The 22,123-nt window shown below is 37.0% G+C and overlaps 1 protein-coding gene across 4 annotated transcripts in view; it reads left to right on the top strand.

The window, feature by feature from the left end:
* Positions 1-22,123, top strand: part of LOC122841847 (receptor-type tyrosine-protein phosphatase F-like) — a 239,707-nt gene that overhangs the window by 19,400 nt on the left and 198,184 nt on the right. For 3 of the 4 annotated variants that reach the window (XM_044135464.1, XM_044135463.1, XM_044135467.1), the window contains one exon: positions 18,198-18,340. The exons of the other annotated variant lie outside the window; for it this stretch is intronic. The gene's annotated coding sequence lies outside the window, so the exon portion shown is untranslated. The remainder of the gene's footprint in view (positions 1-18,197; positions 18,341-22,123) is intronic. 4 annotated transcript variants of the gene reach the window in all.

The following is a 22,123-nucleotide window of genomic DNA, read 5'->3' as shown; positions in this document are numbered from 1 at the left end:
TTAGAAGACACAAGATGATGACAATTGGGAACCATGTCAAAGCAAGTATGTGGATATATCGATACATTATTTCCAAGACTGTATTGCACTAGACCCTAAATCTCAGTTTTTTCATGTACCCCCACAAACACAAATATTGAGATTTTTAAAAATCTTCACTTTGGTTGAGATTTTTGTGAATTTGCATTTTTAGTGATATTAAACAGAGTTTTGTGTGGATGAAAAGCCAAAATGCAAAAAAAAAGTATATTAATTTTCTCAGATATTGTGCTACGTGTGAACTAACCCTGCATCCATTAAAACTGAAAAATTATTTTGTTTTTTCCTGGTCTATGCATGACATGTTGAGGTATGTTGATTCTGGCTGCAATAAAGCGTGAGATAGCAAGGTTTTCAGAGTGCACCAAACAGCAAAGATCACTTGTTTAAGTTCATTAAAAATCTTTATTCCCACGGGAGACGCTAGCAATTTTTAACTGTAAAACCGACATGATCACTATGCCTTTATGTTTTCATAACTTGGTTTTTGAATGTTTTTGGCCACAGTTGAGATTTTTTTTCCCTTCTCCGCTATCCGTTGTTTTTGCCTGAGGGGGGAAAGTGGGGAGGACCCTATGGAAACAGCACGATGTGAGCCATGCTGCAGCTCCTTTAAAAGGGCAATGATTCATGAGGCTGGCTCTCCTGTCCCTAGGGCTGGGGAGGAATAGCTGGCATTATCTTCTGCAAATGGGTCTGAAAATGCTCTTGGCCAGGTTGACCAGACCCTGATTTATAGCTCAAGATGAGCTGAATGGTTAGACTCTCTTTCTCAACATATTGGTATGAGGTTCACTCACTCCTTCATGCCTCAACGTGCATGGAAACTCACAAGTCTTCCCACTGTAATTTATGTTGTCGTGCGTTTTGTATTTATGTCAGAGTAATGGATGCATTTAGAAGAGACAACATGAGGGAGGTAAATGTGTGACACAAACATTGTAGTGCTGAAGAAGTAGCCACAGGTATATGTCAGCAGAGAGATGAGCAGTTTTTCACTTTTCTCTGTCTTTGTCTAAACCTCTATACAGATATGAACCTTATTCATGCTTTAGAGTAGAAAGTGTTATCCACAAAATAAAATGGCTTCCTATAATTTTATATTCTTAGACATGTTTTGTCTAAGAATAAGGACCTTCATGTCTACTTCATTCTGGAGGCTCCCAGCAGTTGAAAATTTCTGTCAGCAAAGTAATAAAACTGAGAGGATTTCAGATAATTAAATGACATAGAACAAGGAAAATATTTGAAATTGAAAACCTTTGACTTGCAGCTAATAAAATACAAAAATTGTCTCAGGAAATAAAAATTTTCTCATTTTTTCTGTTTGACAAACTCTAGTTTGATTCCCACATTAAACTAAAAGATGAACTTATCCTTCACCCGCATATGGGCACCAATCTCAATGTTAAGTCAGCAGTAGTTGCGTACAGACAGACAGTAAGGGATATTTATGACACCACAACCATTGTGTTTTCACATCAAGCACGTCCTTTCCTGCGACTGTTTTGCCTTTTTTCTATCAGAATTGCAGTGTCTGGAAAAACCTTGAGGCCAGGAAAGTCAGATTGCAAACTACGGTTGCACAAAGTATATTTGACTTACTTTGTGAAGCGTCGAGAATGCAAACTGACACGGAAGGCTTTAGCAAACATCACCTGGTTCCAGTTTTTTAAAGCCTCCCCCTCTACTAAGAGACTTTCCAGCTCTGTCTCAACATTGTGGTGTACAATCTTAAGGAGTACATGCCTAGACACTCCAATGAGCATTAGGAACTCCATAGAGAATCAGCAGCAGTTGCTTTAGGTTTAAATGAGAGATGTTTAATGACTGTATGCTATAGGGATCTTCACATGATCCAAACCTCTTTTCTCATATCAGAAAAAGACCCTTTTACCTGATAGTTAATTACTTTAAATAGGATGTTTCCAAGTGGATTATTTAAAAGACCCCATGTCAGACAAATCCTTATTTGGTGGCTTGGCAGCTTGACTTAGACTCACTCTGCTTCCTGTCGCTGCATTGATTAGCTTATTCCCCTCCTTTTTTCTTTGCTTTGTTGTGCAGTCTTCTGCACTAACTCGCCTCATGTGATATTGGTCAAGTTGGAGATCTCAGGGACTTGTTAATCCTTTTATTTACTTTGTTGTGAGGAAGTAGATCAAGATGTGCAAAGGTTAAGTTTTCTCAGAGAAAATGTTGGTGGTGTTTCCATTCAATAGGAGGGGGATTGACTGGTCAATTTCTGATTATGATTGGTCATTTTTTGCAGAGCCATGAGAATTTTCTGTGCATTTTGTTATGTTGCCACAAACTTCCATCCATCCATCCATCCAGACTGGTGACCTGTCTGGGGTGTACCCCGCCTCTCGCCCGGAACATAGCTGGAGATAGGCACCAGCAACCCTCCCGACCCCTCTACGGGACAAGGGTGAACAGAAAATGGATGGATGGATGGATGGATGGATTTTTGCAGAGCCATGAGAATTTTCTGTGCATTTTGTTATGTTGCCACAAACTTCATTGCATTTAATTTGAATTTTGTGCAGTAGAGAAAAAAAGGATAGCTGGTTTTCAAAACTTTCTAAGTGTTAAAATATGGAAGGAGTGTAGCACGCAATTATGTCTTTGCAGTGCAAATTTGATCAGCATTCAATATTTTGGGGATTTATGTCTCTACTAGCTTTCTATGTTTCCACACTCATACTTTGAAAGTGGATCGAGATCAGCCTGATTTGATAAAGAACATCAGTGAAAAGCATTTTTTAAGGCTTTGCAAAAAATTCTGAAATAGCTTTAGTTCTAGACTTTAACTAGGCCATCCTAACTGAAGTTCTGGTTGTAAGGTTGTTGTCCTGTCCTGTTGAAGTTCTAGTCTAAAGTTGTTTTGCAAGTTCCATAGGCCTGTCGTGACAAACGATAAATCAATTAATCATATATAAATTAAAACTATCAACGTCATTTTAATTATCGGCTCTATCGTCTCTTCCGGCCTTTTTCTCTTTCTGTTGATGACATTGAATGAAAAAAGGCTCAAGTCCGCTGCTCTCCACTGACCCCCCCTTCTTCATATATTTAATGTAATGCCCAGCGCACACTACACAATCTTAGAGTTGTCGGCCGATTGTCGGCCCATTTTCAAAACCTGAGACCAAACATTAGCCGACAGAAATTCTAGGTATAACGGTTTGATCTGGTTCGATCGGGCCGTGTGGTGTCCAATAATGCACACAAAATAATGGCTACAAGTCCAGTTAACTCATTTTAAAACCAGGTATTAATCAATGCTTTACTACAATCTACCTGCAGTGTATGTGGCTCTAGTGTCAGCGTAACGTCCTGACTGAATGAAAATCATTATAACCTATATATGTCACCTTAACAAAGAACAGCTGAAAAGTTACCGGATTCATCAACTGCGTAGCAATTTCACTCCAACTCCTCCCCTCGTCATTTCTATATTCTTTGCACGAAATGTTTTATACACATTAATGTTGTTTCCTCATATCATCTCCAATGTCAGCTGGACTTGGGTTGCTGTGTCAGCTGTTTGGGATTCCCCTCTGTAATTTCCCCTCAGAAAGCAAGGAGGAGAATCCGTGCTTTCTGATTGGCTACCTGTCACATTCAACAGGCTGTGTTAGATCCCAGTCGGAAAACCCCTCATTTAGATCAGAGCGATCTACAGTAACACACCACACAATCTTAGAACGATCAATGTTCTAAGATTGTCGTAAGGGGAAAATGTAGGTGTGAACTAACATGTAGTGTGAACTATTGCATTAGGTAGTTGATGTGCCCATCTTCTCTATTTAAATCTAATGATTACTGAAGGGCAATATGGTATACAGACTTCATAATCTACACTGATTTCTTTTACACTTTGTATTAAGTCTTGCTCATCTATAGTTTTTTGAGACAATTAATCGCACAGCCCATTAAAGGCCTAAAGTTCCAACAAGTTTTCTTCTAGGACTGCATTTCTTTAGATTGACAGGCCTAAAGTTCCAACAAGTTTTCTTCTAGGACTGCATTTCTTTAGATTCAGGTTCCCAGGAACTCTGACCATCTTCCCTCAATTCTTCTGAGGAAAAGTCTCCCTACAGCATGATACTGCCATTACCACGATTTCACAGCACAGATGGTGTTTTCTTGGGTGATATATTTAGTTTTATAGCCACAATGGTATTTTACATTTAGACTATAAAATTTAAATTTGCTCTCATTTGACCAGAGCCTCTTCCTGTAGATCGTGCTTTGTCCCTTCATGATTTCCAACAGTGACTTTCGTCTTTTCCATGAAGGCCAGATTTGTGGATTGCTTTGTGCCTCTTCCAGCTGGAGCTCTGTTCATTCCCTTATTGCTGTTGGGGTTTTTCTACACAGACCACTAATTAGGACTTGTAATGTCGTGATGCTGCTTGAATATAAAAAAAAAATCAATTGCAAACAGGTTTCAGATTCAAACATTTTCTCTTGAGAGCACTCGCTGTTGACCGTCTTTTTCCAAATATTGTTTGACTTGCTAATTTTCACTTGTAGAAACTGTTTGCAGCTTCACCTTCAAGTGAAGTCGACTAGAGAAAAATCGATGTAGGGCTAATAACTAAAAAGAAAAGAGTCCAGTTGATTCGTTATTTTGTAATCAAATGCCTGAAAAATTTCATGTAATTTTGCTAAACATGTAATTGGATTAAATAGTTTAATAATTGTACTTTAGATTACCGGTACTTGTTATAAAATAGAGGGAAGAGCTAACGCGTAGCCATCCCTACAAAGCCTTTTGGGTGGGGTTTGAAGAGAAAAGCAGGACCTCCTGGGAGTCTGATCCAGTGATAATGAAGAGAGCTGTCTAAGTTTTCGCTCTTTTCTTTTTTTTTTACAGGCTTAAAAAGATCATCCATCTTTGATTCAAGAAAGCCTAATGCAATATTTCAGCAGCCTCTACAGCTGTTTTAAGCACTTTAGGCTTTTCTTTTCACAGTGGTGTTGTTTCATACTATGCTTTATGTATAGAATAGAGTTAGGCAGTAGCAATGACTTTATTACTAGGCAGAAAATGAAATGAAATTTCATTTTTAGGTCATATATTTGAGCTTTTTTATGCTTGTACAAAACTGACTCACTTTGACCTGAAAGTAATGTTCTGGCATAATTTATCTGCTAAAGCAGCAAAACTAAACATATATCAAAGACACATCCAGCTTGAGGGAACATAGTTGCAATGATTTTAGCTGAAACAATAATTATTAAAATAATAAACATTCAGATTGCTTAATCCTGAGGTCTACCTTTGGATGATAGCCAATAATCGCAAATATCGAATGTAAATGTGTAAAGAAAGTGGACGCAGATGTTGATGTCCCTATAATGCATAGCTGAAATGCTCTTTTACACAGTAAGCTGGTAGAAAAGTGTATCATGAATAGATTTGAAAGACTTGATGGTGGGCAATTTCAGGAAATGTTCTGATCTAGTGCAGGTCATTTTGATCTTGGACTGGTTTTTTGATGTTGAGTTGAATCAAATCTGTTAATAAAATCTAATCTAATTCATCTCTACAGTACACTCATGACTTTAAGTAAGTCTGACAAGTTAGCAGCACATGTTTTTGTGACTTATGAAGCCCTGTTATTTATTTTCAGTGTCTGTGTCCCTTTTGATTTCCTCCTCCTACAGATAGTAGATGTCTGTTGGGATCTCCCAGAGTTCTGCTGTGTGAATCCCGGGTATGTTACTTATGTTCTAATGTCGCTGAATCATTTTTAGATATTTTATATATTTAAAAATCCACTAATAATCTGGGGCTCAACCATGATGTTTCTTTCTTCTGACTAGAAGTAATTTTACCATGTAGAATGTGAGATGAGTAAATCTTCACCAATGCAGACAGAGAGTCTGCATAGTATAGAATGAGATTGAATTGTGTCATAATCAAGTCACTGCTGCATCATAATCAGCAAAGTATTTGGCACTAAAATTTAAGGCAGATATCCAGTAGTGTGACACCCTTGATTTGAAAACTATTGATTGTAATGTTACTGTAGCCGTTAATACAACACAACCCTTTTTTTCTGTTGGATTAACAGTTGGGCTGGGTGGAAACAAACACACTGAACTGGATTGTTTATTGTATTGATTTCAGTCTGTTAATCTTTACAATTGTTATTGTTTACAAGGCTTCAGGTTAGGTGGTAGAATTTGCTGGCCATCATAAGGATGCAGGTTTGTTTTCTGATCCTGTAAGCCCTAGAGGTGGATCAGACCTGAATCTGGCAGAAGCAGATGTTTTTTGTTACCTTACAGCACCTGGGAACAGTTGCTCAAAAAGCTCCAGTACTTAGTCAACAAGTCCTTTATTTGGACAGATGTCTCTGTTGTGAGGTTGTTGAGGCTGGACTGATTTGATATTTAAGCATTTCAAAGTAGTCCAGCTTTGCATTATCTTGCAGATAAACTCCACTTCGAGTTGTGTTTTTAGAATTGAGCAAAGGAAATAATCTTGCACACTTTAGAAGGCTCTGTAAATGTGCAGTCTAGTTCATGTTACCTTTGAAAAATGTACTTGTCTCTCCAAACAAGAAATAAATACTCTGTTGTATTTGTGTTTAATTCTCCCAAGTAAAATTCAAGTCCCAATTTAAATGAAACAAACAAAATAAAACCCTAATTGACAGTAGAATTTTCTTGGCAGTGGAGTAAAAGGCTTTAAAGTGATTTTAGTTCAGAATAAACAATAGAAGCTTTTCTGAAATGCCAGCAAACGGAGGATGATTTATAAGATAGGCAAAAATAATTTGTGGTCGTCTGCATATTCATTGCTGACTTGTGCCATTATTCAGAGACTCATTTACATTTTAAGCAGCATATCATGGTCAAGGACTGTGTGTACTTCCGCCTGCGAACCTCTGGCGCATTGCAATGAGCCTGTCTTTAAGCGGAGAGATATGCCTATTGATTAGAGATGGCTTGACCTGTGTTGGTAGGAGATGAGCAGTCCCTCAATTTGAAATCTGCGAGGGATCACACCATTGATTGACCTTGATCAGACTAAATTAGGCGAACAAACCGCTTGCGTTTATTTTGTAATCATGCTGTAATATGCATTCCTATCTTAATTGGGTTTGTCAGATCAATGGATTTGTTTTTTACTGTGAAGCTTTAAGGAAAGGCAAGCCTTTCAACTTCTCATCTGTAGGGTTCTAATTATCTCCCTTCCCTCAGGCTTTTCATCTGTAGGAATTTTTATTACGCACAGAGATGTGCGTAAGTGCAAGTAAATGTTTGTCAATAATATGTCAGTCCATCTGGGCTGATAAATAGTAGCTATGTGGCTTTAGATGTGTGACAACCTAAATATCAACAACAAGTGTGACTGGTTTGAATTGCAAAATGTCTCGGCTGCATGATGACACTGCGTCATCTTTGCCATTTAGCCATTTCAAAATCTAGGGCTGAATTTCAAGGATAGAGAGAAGCGGATCTGTTCTGTGTTTGCATCCCGGAAAGGATAGGAGTCATTGGATTGATGTTTCTGGCTGATAAGGACAAACCAAAGCAGACAGGAGATTGTTTTTCTGGCATCTGAATTCAAGGCATAATATTATGACGCCCAACAGGTGAAATGAGCGATCATTTTCCTTTAAGCCTCTTTGTAAAAAATTTTACAGTATACACAGTGTTGTCCATTTAGAGGAGCTATTTGCACCCAAGCTTCAACTTCCTGGCTGATATCTTGGCATTGTGCATGAGTATTTCCACATATTGTTCTATTCTCATGATCCTATCTGTAGATTCCAGATTCTATCTGTAGATTTCTTTTTGGAGATTCCAGGCTCCAAAAAGAAAAGTTTTTGTCCACAAATTCATTTGCACATAATATAATTTGGCTTTTTATGATGCTTCAGCCACCTGTCTACATGTCTTAAGTTGTGTTTTTGTCTTTTGGATGGGCTGCACTGAAACAAATTTTGTTGTAATTCTGTACAATGACAATAGAGGTTGGTTCTCTGATTCTGGTATTTAGCCAACAGAAATAATTACTTGATGTAAATACTTATAGATGATCTATAGATGGCTTTAGGAGCACAGAAGTGAGTTTGAGTTGTTGACTTGACCGCCAAATACCCAAGATCTCAAACCATCGAGCATCCGTGAGATGTGCTTTACAAACATGTTCGATCCATGGATATCACACCTCACAACTTACTGAATCTAAAGCAGAAAGAGCCTGAGGTGTGGCTCAGAAGCCAGTTGTGACTGTTTCTTTAAACATTGCTTAATACAGCAAGCATGTTGACCAAAGAGTGACCTGTATCTGGTTCTTGTTGCTGAGAATACACAAAAAAAAATTCTTAACCAAAAAAATCCAGAATAATTGACCCAAAATAATATATGAAAATTGTATGCTGTTCTGTTAAAAGCTCAAATACATTTAGGATTTGCTGACTCCTTTTTTATTTAAAATCTATCAATTTTTTAATTTAAATTATTTTATGCATATACATTATTTCCATTTTTTGTATGTTTAACTTTATATAGCTAAATTCTGGACACCACCAATGTAAAGGATTTGCCACTAACATCTCCGTAGGTTCTAGCAGCACCCATGTCTTGACAGGCTAGAGCTGTTTTGGCAGCAAACAGGAACCAAAATAGTGCTAGGGTAGTAATTCTTATGTTATCCATGACTGGTTTAGCTTGCAACTGGCAAACAAAAGAACAGATTGGAGGTGTTATAGGTAAATTGGGGCAAGAGGGTTATGCAAGTCTGCAAATGTTCTACAATCCAAAAATAAAAAAGATATAAAATACACATGAAGAAAAAGTATCTAGGAGAAGCAGTGGACAGTTAGAGGGGGAAAAAAAATTACAAGTTTTATTCTTTTCCTATTAGATTAAATTTATTATCATCTCTACTACTCCCTTTTTTTTGTTTTTGTTTGTTTGTTTGTTTTAGAACACATCAAGATTTTTGCTAGCATTAAGCAAAGGAGCCAACTGACTCTTCAGGGTTCTTGTTGAATCCTAATGAGCGCCGCTGCAGCCGCAGGACCGGAGCTCAGCAGGGGAGCCTATCCTAAGGCTCCGCTTCCCTCTGGTGCACCACTCTAATATGGGAATGTGCAGCCTCGCATTATCAAGAGCAACAGTATGTCTGCCATTTGACTGTGCTGTTTAACAGGCCTACGAGATGTTTGTGTCTGAGGCTGACACACAGTAGGGGCAGTGAGCGTGTATGCACAAGATTGGATCCTCTAGCACATGTCAATAAACAGGCAGGGAAGATGGGGAGTTATATTGCCACTGCCAGTCTAGTAAGCCAGGAAAGGTACAGTAAATGGCAGTTTTGCCTGAGGAGTGGGGCAAATATTATAGTATCCTAGCCTCTGTAGATGTTATTAATCTTCATTATAAGGATTAGACCCACTGGCAGGGTATGACAATAACTATTGTCCTTTCACCCAAAGCCAGTTGGCCAGATAAACTTTATGGTCTTAATATTTTCTCAGTGTTCTGGGCTTTCTTTTGCTTGCTTTAAATCACCTATTTAATCCTTTTCTGTCTAAATACTGACAGCTAGTTACAGGCATTGTTGTTGTTACACTTAGAGCTCTTTGAAACTGCTTCATATCTCCTGAGAAGTGATTCAGATAAAAGCAGTTGTATACATAAAGGCCTTTACTAAGTCAAAGAGTTAACAAGTAAAATGGTGGAAATAAATTAATTATTTTGCAAAAATGTGCAGAAATAATATGGATTGACTTGTTGATATCTTTTAAGAGACTTTTAATTAAGGATTCTGATGAGAACAGCATCAAAGCAAATCTTTCCTAGCCTCCCTGCCTTGGGCATTGACTCTTTAACATTAGTAAAAGATGCAATGTCACAATGTATGCCGCAGGGAGCAGGTACTCTAAAACAGAGTTTAATTTATTTTAAACAAGGTCTAAGTGATTACAGTGTTTACAATTTGAACAGTTTTTTTCCTCCTGAAATTAGCATAATTAGCATGGCTAGCATTACTAAAAGAGCAGTTTCGAGTGTATTCCCTCAGTTTAACTCTGAGATTTCTATACCCAGCATGTTCCAGAATATTTTAAGGATACAATCTCAAAAAGGTAAAACCATTTTCTGTAGTCTGCACAGCCTTCCTGTTCTCATCTGAAATTGTTGCTCTCTTTCTCACTGCCTTCATGTTAGAAAATTGTTTTCTATTTTGATAATGTCTAATACCTTTTTGTCCGTAATCTAACTTCATTTTCAAAACTTAGTCAATGTGTCCACACCAAAGAGTGTTGTCAGTGTGACATGGTAACTAAGGTGTACTGCAAATGAAAAATGATTGGATTTTTGTTTCCAATGGGCTTATTGCCTGTCAGGGTTGATAAAGCAAACAAGTTGCTTATTTCTGGTCACCAGCTGATTGCCCTGTGCAGGTACTGCCCTAAGAGATACTTCTGAACCAGATGACCATCATATTTGTTTTGTGCCATGATTATTTGTTTGGTTATATCAATAAAACAGATTCTGATTTGTGTTAAATATGGGTTAAACATTAAAGGATGACATTATGCTCAGCATACAATGGGCAACATAAAACTCAATAAAACTGTAGAGCAAATTTAGCCTTTTTGTTTCTAAATTAATGTGATTAGAGTATTATCTCAAATTACACAAATACTGTCTGATGGAAGCTCACTTTGTTGTTGGAACGCATGCATTGCCAAAGCATTTGCTTTGTCATTTATAACTTACCTCTATCCTGATCAAAAGAGCTGCTTGGCATGATGCTTGTTGCGACAGCTGCCTGAAAATCCTCTCTCAGCCTTAACCTCCATTTTCTCTCAAGCCTGAAGCAACAGTGAGTTCAAGGAGACGGAAATCTTTTGTTCAAATTGCTCATAAGATTGCATCAAGCATTGTATCAATCACTGTTTGTCAGCCATTGAGGCAGTAATTGAATTTATGCAGAAATTTAATAAACTTAATTACTGAAACATAGGATGTTATAGGATGGTAAATGAAAAAGGAAGATGGGATCTTAAACTGCACTGTACAGGTTTTTTATCATATTCTGTTCATAAATGTTTTGCTAATGAAGTTTATGCCATAATTTACACTTCTTGTAGATGATACCTCCTTGGAACAAGTTGTTGATTATGTTAGATTTTACATGTTCAGGGTCTCCTTTTGGAATTAGTATTTTCCTGGTCTGGATGAGTATAAATAAATTTAAATAAGTATAAAGAAAGTACTCACCTTTCCAGACTTTTTATTCCTCCTGTCCTTCAGTATGTCTTTCCTTTCTCTTTTCCTTTCTTGTCTCTCATATCCTTTCTTCCTTGTGTTCTTTTTTCTTTTATCCATTCCCTCCATAATTATTTTTCACCTTTGTTCTGTCTTTCACTTCTTTTTTTTTCCTCTTCCTGTTTCATATGTTTCATTTTCTCTATTGTGTCCTTCTTTCTTTGTCCTTAATTTCTTTATTCCACCACCTGCTCTGCTTTGTTTTCTTCTTTGCATAATTTCCTCTTTGGTACCTTCCTTCCATGTTTTTTTTTCTTGCTTTTGCTTTTATTTTTCCACTGTTTGCCTTTCTTTCCTTCCTTGTCTCATATTCTTCCACCTTTCCCGTTTTTGTTGCCTTTTTTCCATCATTTTGTTGTTTCTTTATGTTCTTGTGTCCAACATTTTTTCTTCTTTATCTTCCCCTTCTTTTTTGTTTTTGTTCTTTTCCCTCCATCTTTGCAGTTTCTGGTTGTCCAGGTTCCAAACATAAAGCCTACTATAAATAATGATAAATTAACAGTTGAATCTTATTTTATGTCATCAAAATTAATATAAAGAAATCAAACTTGGGGAATTTGATTGTGGAATACCTTAGAGTTTTTACATAATTATATGTAGGAATTCTGCTGGAAGACTCACCGTTTAGTCTTTTCCTAATGGACACCATTTAATAAAATTGCCTTTCAGTGTTAATTTTCTTCAGGGGTTGGAGTTTTTTCTTCTAATCTTTGCCTGTCACACATGAGAATTGAAGTTTCCCATCACTTGTCAGAAATGGCTGCCAGATCGCGGTAGAGCGGATTGAGATTCTCATGTTCACAAAATAACACAAGCGATCTAATGGGTTTCGTGAGATGGTTTAATTTCAAAGACATTTTTCGCAGTAGGGTCAAATTTGAATATTGAAATTTGTTCTGACAGCCTCACCGTGTGCCACCTCAGAGTTTGTCAGAGCGTTGCTATGAGCAGATTTAACATCGTGCCGTTAATCAAATTTGACACAAAGAGAAACTGTGTGGCTTTTGATTCACTTCGTAACCAAAAGCAAAATTAAAGCCAGAGATTGCTGCACCATGTGCCAACAATTAGTGTGTGCAGCAGATGTATCTGGTTAAAATTTTGAAGGAAAATGACAGCAAACACAGACTGTATACTGTAAGCTTAGCCAGCAGCACCTCGTATATTTGTCTGCTTAGCAGCTTTCTCGCACTCCCACATTAGGACTCATTAATGCACTGGCAACACGAAAGTGTAAGAATAGCCATTCTCTGTATTTTCCCATCTTGCTAGTGATTAGACTTACAGAAATGCTTTTGGTTAAGTTATGTGGCCGAGTCATTACTACAAAATTTGCAGCAAGGCGCAATTAAAATCTTGGTGTTTAAAATAGTGCATTTTAAATAATTCAGGGCCAGTTAGAGTAACACTTTGGGATTTTCCTGGGGACTTTCCCCTACGGGCTCCATCTTGCTCAGTAAAACAGCCAATATAACCTACCTGATTAATTCATGAAAGTATTAATCTGGCAAGTCAAAAATTATTTGGTCTGATAGTTTGTATAAGCTGAAACATTACTTCAGGTTCTGTCATGAGAATTTTATTCATTAAGACACCTGTCCATCATAATTAGACTTAAAGAAATGTTGTTGTTTTTTAAATGACCTCCCCATACTAAAGCATGTCATCAGGCACTACACTGTTCAATGTGGATGTTGCTATTGTGGGACAAAAATGTGATCCATTCACAACGCTATTTCAGGAATGTGCAAGACCCAAACAAATAACAGTCTAGATGAATTACAAAAAAGGTTTCCAAGATTCATTTTTTTCAAATCTGCACACCTTTGTCTGTCTTGGAATGTGTCGATTGGCAAATATTCTCTGGCGATGTATCTCAGACACTTATGTTTACAGTTAGAAATGCTAAACGTGAATTTCCAAGTAGGTGTCAAAATTAGGGTTTTCCTGGTCAATACTGATTGCCATTTTTTATGGCCTGATCTCATGGTACTAAGACAGATTCTGTTGTTTTACTTATCAGGATTATAACACAAACAAAAGAAAATACTCAAAAAAATACACTCATTTTATTTATCTTTTAACAGATTGTTCCTAGATGTTTTCACTTGTCTTTCTTTTTTAAAGGCACATTTAAAGTTGTTTGGGTGTTAGAGAACATTCTGGATTTGATGTTTTATCACCAGGAAACACTCAGGTTGGTGTTGAGCCCTGGGGAGAAGCAAATCATAAAATATTTGATGCATTTCGATAAGCTTCTTATGGTTAAACTGTTGAAATACTTTGTTTGCAATGCATAAGCAGTGAGGTAAGGTCAGAAGCCTGTTTTTTATGTTTTTATCAGTATGTTTGCCTTGATATGGAATGCCTCATGAACTGCCCAAAGATTTGTTCCATCAATCTGCTGTGAGAGAGTGGGCTTCTTCACAGGCCGTCTGCCGTTCTTTCATTGTGGCCCTGTTGGGAATGGTGATTGGATCTCAGTCAACCAGCAATAGATGGATTGGCCCTCAACTGGGATGATTGAGTGGCACTCCTGTGTATGCACGTGTATATAGCTTTGTGTGTGCCGCGGTGTGTATGTTGCGTGTGCTTACAGTGTGCACCATGCTACCCTCTCTGAAACAACAGCACATCTGTTTCGCTCCATCTCCTCTCGCTCTCTCATTTGAATTTCGAGTTCTCTCAATCATTGCCAGCACTGCTTTACACTGCCTCTGGCTTACTGGTACAGAGCGGCATGGTTTTCCTTTGAACAAAGTTTCTTGATTTAGACATCAAATTATCATCAAGATGCAACCAAATGTAGTCCCAATGGAAATTTAAATTCAAGTTGACACTATTAGAGCATCTGTGATGTAAAATGAAGGTGATACAGGATGAGAAAATGACTGTACTTTTCTTCCCCATTCATGAGAAACGGAATAACTTTAAATCGGATGCCTAATGTGAGAATATATTTAAGCCAAATGTAAGTCTACCTTAATGTGACCCTGAATGGGAACACAAAGATATGTTTTATATGTTAGGAAAATCGTAACAGAGCCTGATCTGGAGGCATGTCACTCATAATAGTGTGCAGTGTGTTGTATTATTCTATTCCCTTTTTAATGACTTGGTAATTGCTTTATTCCCAGTTATTGAGATGACTGCCATGCACTATTACAAAAGTTTAATGATGTGTAACTATTCCTCTTAACAAAGCCATCAATCAGAGGTGTCGCTATGGCAACAGCATTAGTCATTGCACAGATGTTGTAATCAATTGTGACGCCAAATAAGGTGGCACGCGCGGCGCGTGGAACTTCCTCTACCTGCAGAAGTCGGCCTTATGAGTTTTGTAAAGAAAATGGTGATTATGCAAACCTAGTACATGTTCTGTTGGTTCTATTTATAGTCTTATGGAATTTTTTTTTTCTACCTCCCTCTCTCCATTCTTCATTTTATGAAAATTTACTCAAGCCGTGGAGCAATCAGGGGAAGTTCAATCATCTGTTTTTCTGTAGAGTGGCCAAGTTATTATAATCAGAGCTGCTTAAACCTTGGACTTTATTTTTGGTCTTCATGAGTTGTTTGAAAAGTACTAGATTTGAATGTTTTCCTCTGGCCTTGAAGATGAATTAAATCAAACATTGCAATGCAGAACACATCCATGAATGCATCCGTGTTGCATAGTAGGTGATAAAATGAGTCACATCTTTAGTAAAGAATGCCCACAGTTCAACTCAATTGGTGAAAGTCAGAGATGGACCGAGAAGTGCAGTGTCTTCGAGATGTGTCAAGTGAAAAATCAACCGATTTTTAGCTTGAGAAGACTGAAACTCATAAATCTTCGTTTTTAAATGTAAGAATCTGTAGGTCACACTTATAAGTAGAGAGCAGATAATAGGAAGGCTGAATGAATTATACTTTATTTTTGGAGGACTTTCAAGGTCTAATTGTTGTGAAATATACTGCATTGAGAAATTAGATTTTGCTAACTTTTGTGTGCAAGTTGTTACTATGGAAATAAGAATCGAATTTTTCTATTTTCATTGCAGTCATAGGAAGATATGTTTTCATGCAGTTCCTATTTTTCTATTTAATTCAGAACAACTGTGTCTATAAGCATCTTGTTATTTTGTATGTCTTAGTGTCTTTGTAGTATAACATCAGACACTTGAGAACATTTGAAGACAAATATGGATTGGCTCAAATCCTAAAAGGTGCCCAAATCTGAGAATGAATGAGAAATAGCTGAAGGTTCCAGTTCTGTGCATTCAGAGGTATAACTTACAGCAATGCAAGCTGAGACTGCCAGTCATTTTAAAGGCTCAGTAACTGTAATCTCTGAATTTCTACCATCATGCAACCATCATATTTCTGAATCCAGCTATGACTTGAACTAAGCTTTTGGGTGCAGATTTTTTTTTAACTTTCACTATGCTGCAGTTGCTTTTCAACCAAAGAAACATCTATCAAAGAAACAATCATTGTCTTCAATATTTTCATAAATGTTGTTTTCAATACACCCTTTTAACATTCCAAGGCTTTTTCACAAAGTATAGTCAAGAGAGCATCAGATTAAACTGGTTGAGGAAAACCAAATTTTAATTGTCATACTTGAGTCATTCAATTTCCTCTTTATTGACCTTCCTGAAATCTCAAGCATTTTCAGAGTCTCATACTTTTGAGTAACTTCTGCCTTTTACTATAAAGCCAGTCATCTGATTCACTTCAACCACTTAGCCTTCAATTACCCAGCATCTCCTGAGTGATAGAAGCCGAGGCGCCAGTTGGGGCTCATTCAGACTGTGGGACTTTCCCCCAGTGGACTTGAGTTTGATTTTGAAACTGACTGCTGAGATTTTACCCTTTTGTTTAATTTGGTTTACCCAGAAACACCTACTTATCTAGTTAGAATTACTTCTCTAGGTCTATGTAAAAAAAAAAAATAATAATAATAATAAGAGGTTTTGTGTCTGAATACAAAGTTGTTGACTCCACATCATGCATTTACACAACTACACAAAGTGACACGAGTTTTCCCACCTGGACAGCATTCTGTTTATCCACTGGCAGCTGAATATTTTGGTGCCATGTGAATTACCCCCCAGACGCTTTCTACAACATTTTTTGACAGAAATCTGACACGGTTGCTTCAAGTAACATATACGTTTTACCAGAGTAAATGGCTGCAGCCACTATAAACAGAGGGCAGTGGCAGGATGATCTGGTTTCATCTGCTGAAATCAACATGGCAGATTGTTTTCTATGAAGGTTAGGGCTCTCCAAAATGCAGCTGCAAGTCTGTTTTTCATCAGCAGGAAGATGTTAGAAAGAATTTACTCTGCTGTTTCTTATTCAACTGTGATTGCATTGCAAACCTGGGGAGGAGCTTCAGAGTTTCACAGCTCAGGTTGAGAGGATAATGTTTACATGAACACTATTTGCTGTGATTCCACAAATTTGGGTTTTATGAATGGCAAGAAGTCAGAAGTAATTTGAACTACTGGCAGTTTTCAACAAAAACCGCTAAAAACTGTTTTTGTTTTTAACAAAACAGGAAACAGTGGAAGAAGGTTTTCTGGTCTGATGTCAGCAGAAGTCAAAGTGGACATATCATCCAAAATTCACATTTTTTCACTACGCTGAATTACATGACTCTCTGTGTCTTCCACCCATTCCCCATAGCACTAGTTTAAAGAACTTGCGGGACAAGTGAACGTAATCAGTCTGAAAATGGCTTGCTTATTCTTCCCAAGGATTGAGGAATCCTGTCAATCACAGTGACATACAACAGTAATGAACCATTCCAGTAGTGACTGGCCGACCAAAATTACTCCAGGAATTCACTCATAACTCATCTAGGAGATCTTAACGCACCAAATGTTAGGGGTCATAATTCAAATATATATATATATATATATATATATATATATATATATATATATACCGAATATAGTATATAAAAAGTATATATCTATATTTAGCTATATATATATATATGCTTCCTCAAAATTTTTCGAAATTTTTATAAACACTTCCTGATGGCAGCATCTCGTGTTATTTTATTTGGTCAGATACAGACCCGTTGGTTTAGACAGGCTTTCCTTCCCAATAAATAAAAAATTATTTGAAAACGGTTTTGTACTGACTTTAAGTCAGTCATCTTTAAGAATAAACTTTATTTGATCTGACATATGGAAGTGTGACCAAAAAAAAACAAAGAGCAAGAACAAAAGACATCTGTGTGATGTTCGTAACCATAGTTAGGATTGCAGGTAAAGCAGTTATACTCAGCCGTCTCCACTAAGCTGATTTCTTCACTGTGTCGGAAAAGAGAAACATTGTTTCTGTAATTTGATGTGGTGGATTAGAGAACCTTGATTTCCCCAGGTACAACACTCCAGGGGAACATAAATTTCTCTGCCTTTGTCTGCCTTTCTAATCGCTTACAAGTGCACATATGCATGACAAAAGGCAGCAATCAGGCAAAGTAATAGCAATGAGTGGCCAGATGAAAGCACAGATCATTACATGAAAGCGGGTGTCACTATGTGTAATCAAAATAATTCTTCGCTCAGCTTAAATTAAAACATTATATCGTCCCTTTGGTGGTCCCTCATGGCAGTCTGAGCAATGCTCTGCTTTGCTCAGTGGAGACTGCCCCCTATACTCCCACCTCCCACCCTTTGACCTTTTCATTAGACAAATAGGCCAGCCCATTCTCTAGGCTTCACTTTTGATTGACGGCATCTGACTGTTTCCGATGCCAACCGTGAGAAATGCGGGGACAAAAGCCTCCGTCTCCTCCCCTCTCTCACGACTTCCTCTCTTTTCTTGCCTTTCTTGTTTGTGTCTCTCAGAAACGGAGCGCGTGTGATATCATATGTCCTCCGAGTGGTCCACACATATAACAAAAGGGTGGGATACAGCAGATGCTAATTCTTTCCACTCCAGTCTTGTTTTTCAAGAGGAAGTTGAATGGATTGGTCACACTTTGCACAAGGTCGGTGGTAATATATTTTTTTCTCACATATGTTCATGCATTCCTTTGTGGATTTAAGGACATTACAAAAAATGTTTAGAAGGTCAAATTCGCCGCCAGATTCACAGCTGATGTTTCCACTACAGCTTATGTTTTTGTAACATATTTAGTGGAGGTGTTTCTGCTAAAAGAGAATAGGACAAGATAAACCTAATTTTTCATATTGATAAAAGCATACATAACGATGTATCTCATGAGACGAGATGGCAGTATTTTGAGTTCATATTTACATTTTTGAGGAAAATCTAAATCTTTTTCACCAATAAAGCAAAGGCTTGACAGATCACAAACTTTGTTTCGAAGATTCTGTAATAAATGTAGAATCATTTTGTTCAAGTTTGACTAGACTGTTGTGGGTTCTATGCTCATTTATTTGTAAAGTGGTCCCAACATTAAAGAAATATCTGAAAATTGTCCCTTTTTGTGACTTCACAAAAAACCCAAAGTGTATTTTATAGATTCTCTGCTCTGTATTGATTAGACATGAGCAGGCGTACAAAAAAAGATGCAAGATATTGTGTTGGTACCTCAAGAACTACTTCCCATCTAACCTGAAAATAAAACACTCCATAAAGCACTTGAATTTATTTGGATTTTTTTAGACTCATAACACTTCCCTAAGAAATAGTTTGGCATTTTAATGTTCAAAGACCTTATGTCACATAATCTTCTCGCATTTTCTTGTTTATCTTAGATTTTGAAATAGAGATGATCAAATGATGTCTTGATAAATATGATGTAATAGACCTTTGGTTAGAGTTACTTCCTTTTCTTCTTCAAAATAAGAGTACCCAAGTTCAGCTACAATATAACTTTGGTGCATGTAACATTGTGTGCACATTTGTTTGATGGGTTCATCATGACAAACAGAAAACTGTGGGTTTTTTTTTTTTTAAATGGTGGGCAAAATGCTTTCTCCCATTTTTAAAGCACTGTTGAAACCATTTGTCCACACCATGAATGGCTAACCATTAGCTGCTGAAGATGGTAATGTTTACAAAACTTAGATATATTAATAATTCAGAGCTGAACTGACTTATTCTCACTGATTATAAATTACCGTATTCAAAATACAATTTATGAAACCCAAAAATTATTTCTAAAATCGGTTATTGTTTTTTGAGCCAAATATTCTGTATAGTATCTCGTCTGATTTACTGAATGTGTCATCATACCCCATACAAATCTCTTTGTGTGAGCACACCCCTTTATGCCTAAAATGCAGAGGAATGCATTATCGGGTTTTATTGCTAGTAGCAGGTAGCAAATCCCACTGTTTGTCCAGTTTGGTTGAAGATGTGCTCAACTCAGGTTTGACATCATTCCTAGAGCTGAGTTTTGACCTCTAAGATATACTGAATGCAGCATAATTCTTATTAGTCATAACATGAGTTAATTTAATATTGCTAGAGTGCCCATGAGCACAAATTTTGGTAAGACTAAAGCCAGGTTTATTTATATGCATTTAGCGTTATAATTTTACAATATTACACATCATTACATAAGCAGCAGAATGCTTTCTTATTCTCTTGTCTCTTTCACTTTTGTGTCTTTGTCAGCTGTCAGACTGCTGCACCTCCTTAACATACTGCAGATAGGGCTGTTGCAATTTCTACCATGTAAAAGCCTTTATATTTTGAGCAGTCATATAATTATCTTTACGTCATGCAGTAGGCCTCATTTTCCCACTCCCTGCAGCAGAATTGGTGCAATATCCCAAAGTTGCTCTTTTTCACTAAATGATTCTTTTGGACAAAGACTTTCTTGAAGGGTTTGTAACAGAGTGAAATTTTGCAACAATTTTTACGAGTTGGCAGAAGATTACCGAACAAGATGTTCTTTTACCTAAGATGAGTATTTTGGGAAAACTCCGCGATAGAAAAGAAAAACTTGGACAAAGAATGTCAACATCATTCCAGTTTTAAAAGTAAAACAATAATAAAAAGGGCCAAATAAGCATTTGCTCTTTTTGAGTACTGTCCTAAACTATTGAGATTTAAGCTTTTCATCTTAGTTTCGAAAAACTATATGTTTACTGAGGCATGACGGCACTTCACACTCCTGCTGTCCTTTGTACAAGTTTCCATGTTATTCTGTCTTACATATTGTTGTAAATATTTTCTTTTTTCTTACACAAATAGCCAAAAAAAGTGTCACCACTTTGATTTAACTAAGTAAATGGTATTGAGCCTCCTACTGGATAATTACTGAAGGCAGTCAACGTTCAGCTGACAACAAATTATCTAACCCAACCAATGCAATGAGGAGATTCTCATTTCTTAAACAACCATGTCAAAACACACATCCTGTGATCGTGGAAAAGATGTTAGCCTATTTATGAAAGGTCAGATCATTGGCATCAAGCAGAGAAAACCTCTACGGAATCTGCTGAAACTACTAAACTCACCTTTAAAACCTTCTGCCACATGTTTAAAAACTGAAAATAAAGTGGGAAACCATCGACTTCGACGAAGAAATATAGTTGGAAAAACCCTTAAGCTATTATAGTACTTGCTTAATTTTATGTATTTGTTCTATCTTACTTTTGTATAATGTTTAAATCAAACTTTAAATTTTTACTTACAAAACACTGCTAGGTAATCTACTAAACAAAATCATAACAGGAATAGAACTAATCTCAGTATCCAAACGATGTTTTTCTTATTAGTATTTGTCCTGTTTTTGAGAAGCCCCTTTCTTAATGAGACAAGCTACGTTTGTAATAACATGGATAAGCATACTTTTACACCTAGATTTCACTGCGACCGTATAATGCTTTGAACAAATGAAAAATATGAAAAATGATAAATGCAAAAGCAATAAAGACCATGAGACATTATCATTTGTTCAACTGCTACATCAGTTAAATCTGCTCTGCTTGAACAATGACAAAACATTTGTGCTTAGGGCACCAAAGTGGCTAATAACAGTGCTGGTTGTATCCAGTTGGAAAATCTGACTGTAGTAGCAACCATTCAACTCAAAGAAAGCAACACATAATCTGGTTTAGGCCAGATGTCATAATTGTGTGAGCAGCATGTACACAACAGTGACTGACAGCGCAAAGACAGTCCTTCTGGCTCTGATAGTTGTTTCTGACCGAGCTATGTGGTTTTGTTTTTAGCTGTAGAAGGCAAGAAGAATTGTATTTTTGTGACATATAATTTATCTTAAATTATACTGTCATGACATAATGATAATTTTTAGCAAATATGTAAAAAAAATTTTTTTAAATAAAAACCTTTACTAGAGGGTTTTTAGTGAAACTTCTGTTCCACATTTTTAAATAGGTTTGTGATTTTAGTAACGCATATATATTTTGATGAAAGTGACAGTAACTGCTAGTCGTATGTAGGAGTCTTAATTTGCATATAACGTGCAACATTTTTCACACTAAGCAGAAAATGTGCAGACTAAATGAACAGATTTCTCTATCGTCAGCCAGCCACTGTAAGACCACGCAACATTACCGTATTGGGTTTCTCCTCATTGTTCGATTAAAACCGCTCTCCTAAGGAATGTTTGCGCCTTCCTCTCCTTGCAGTTCGTTTGGTGCAGACACGGCTGATGGTTTTGAAAGAACAGGCCTAAGGGAATGCAGTGCTCACGTCTGATGTCATATCTTCCTGGTCCAGCACTTGTTCTTTTGGAGCTCTGTCGAACCAATCCCGCTCCCCACACTTACCAAACCCTCGGGCCCCACTTTGATCTCCCTTAACAACCAGGACAGCAGTTCAAGCATCT

Source organism: Gambusia affinis, linkage group LG12 (genome assembly GCF_019740435.1).
Source record: "Gambusia affinis linkage group LG12, SWU_Gaff_1.0, whole genome shotgun sequence".
Taxonomy (NCBI): Eukaryota; Metazoa; Chordata; class Actinopteri; order Cyprinodontiformes; family Poeciliidae; genus Gambusia; species Gambusia affinis.
The sequence above is the reverse complement of the archived record's forward strand: the minus strand, read 5'-3'. Positions and strand labels throughout refer to the sequence as shown.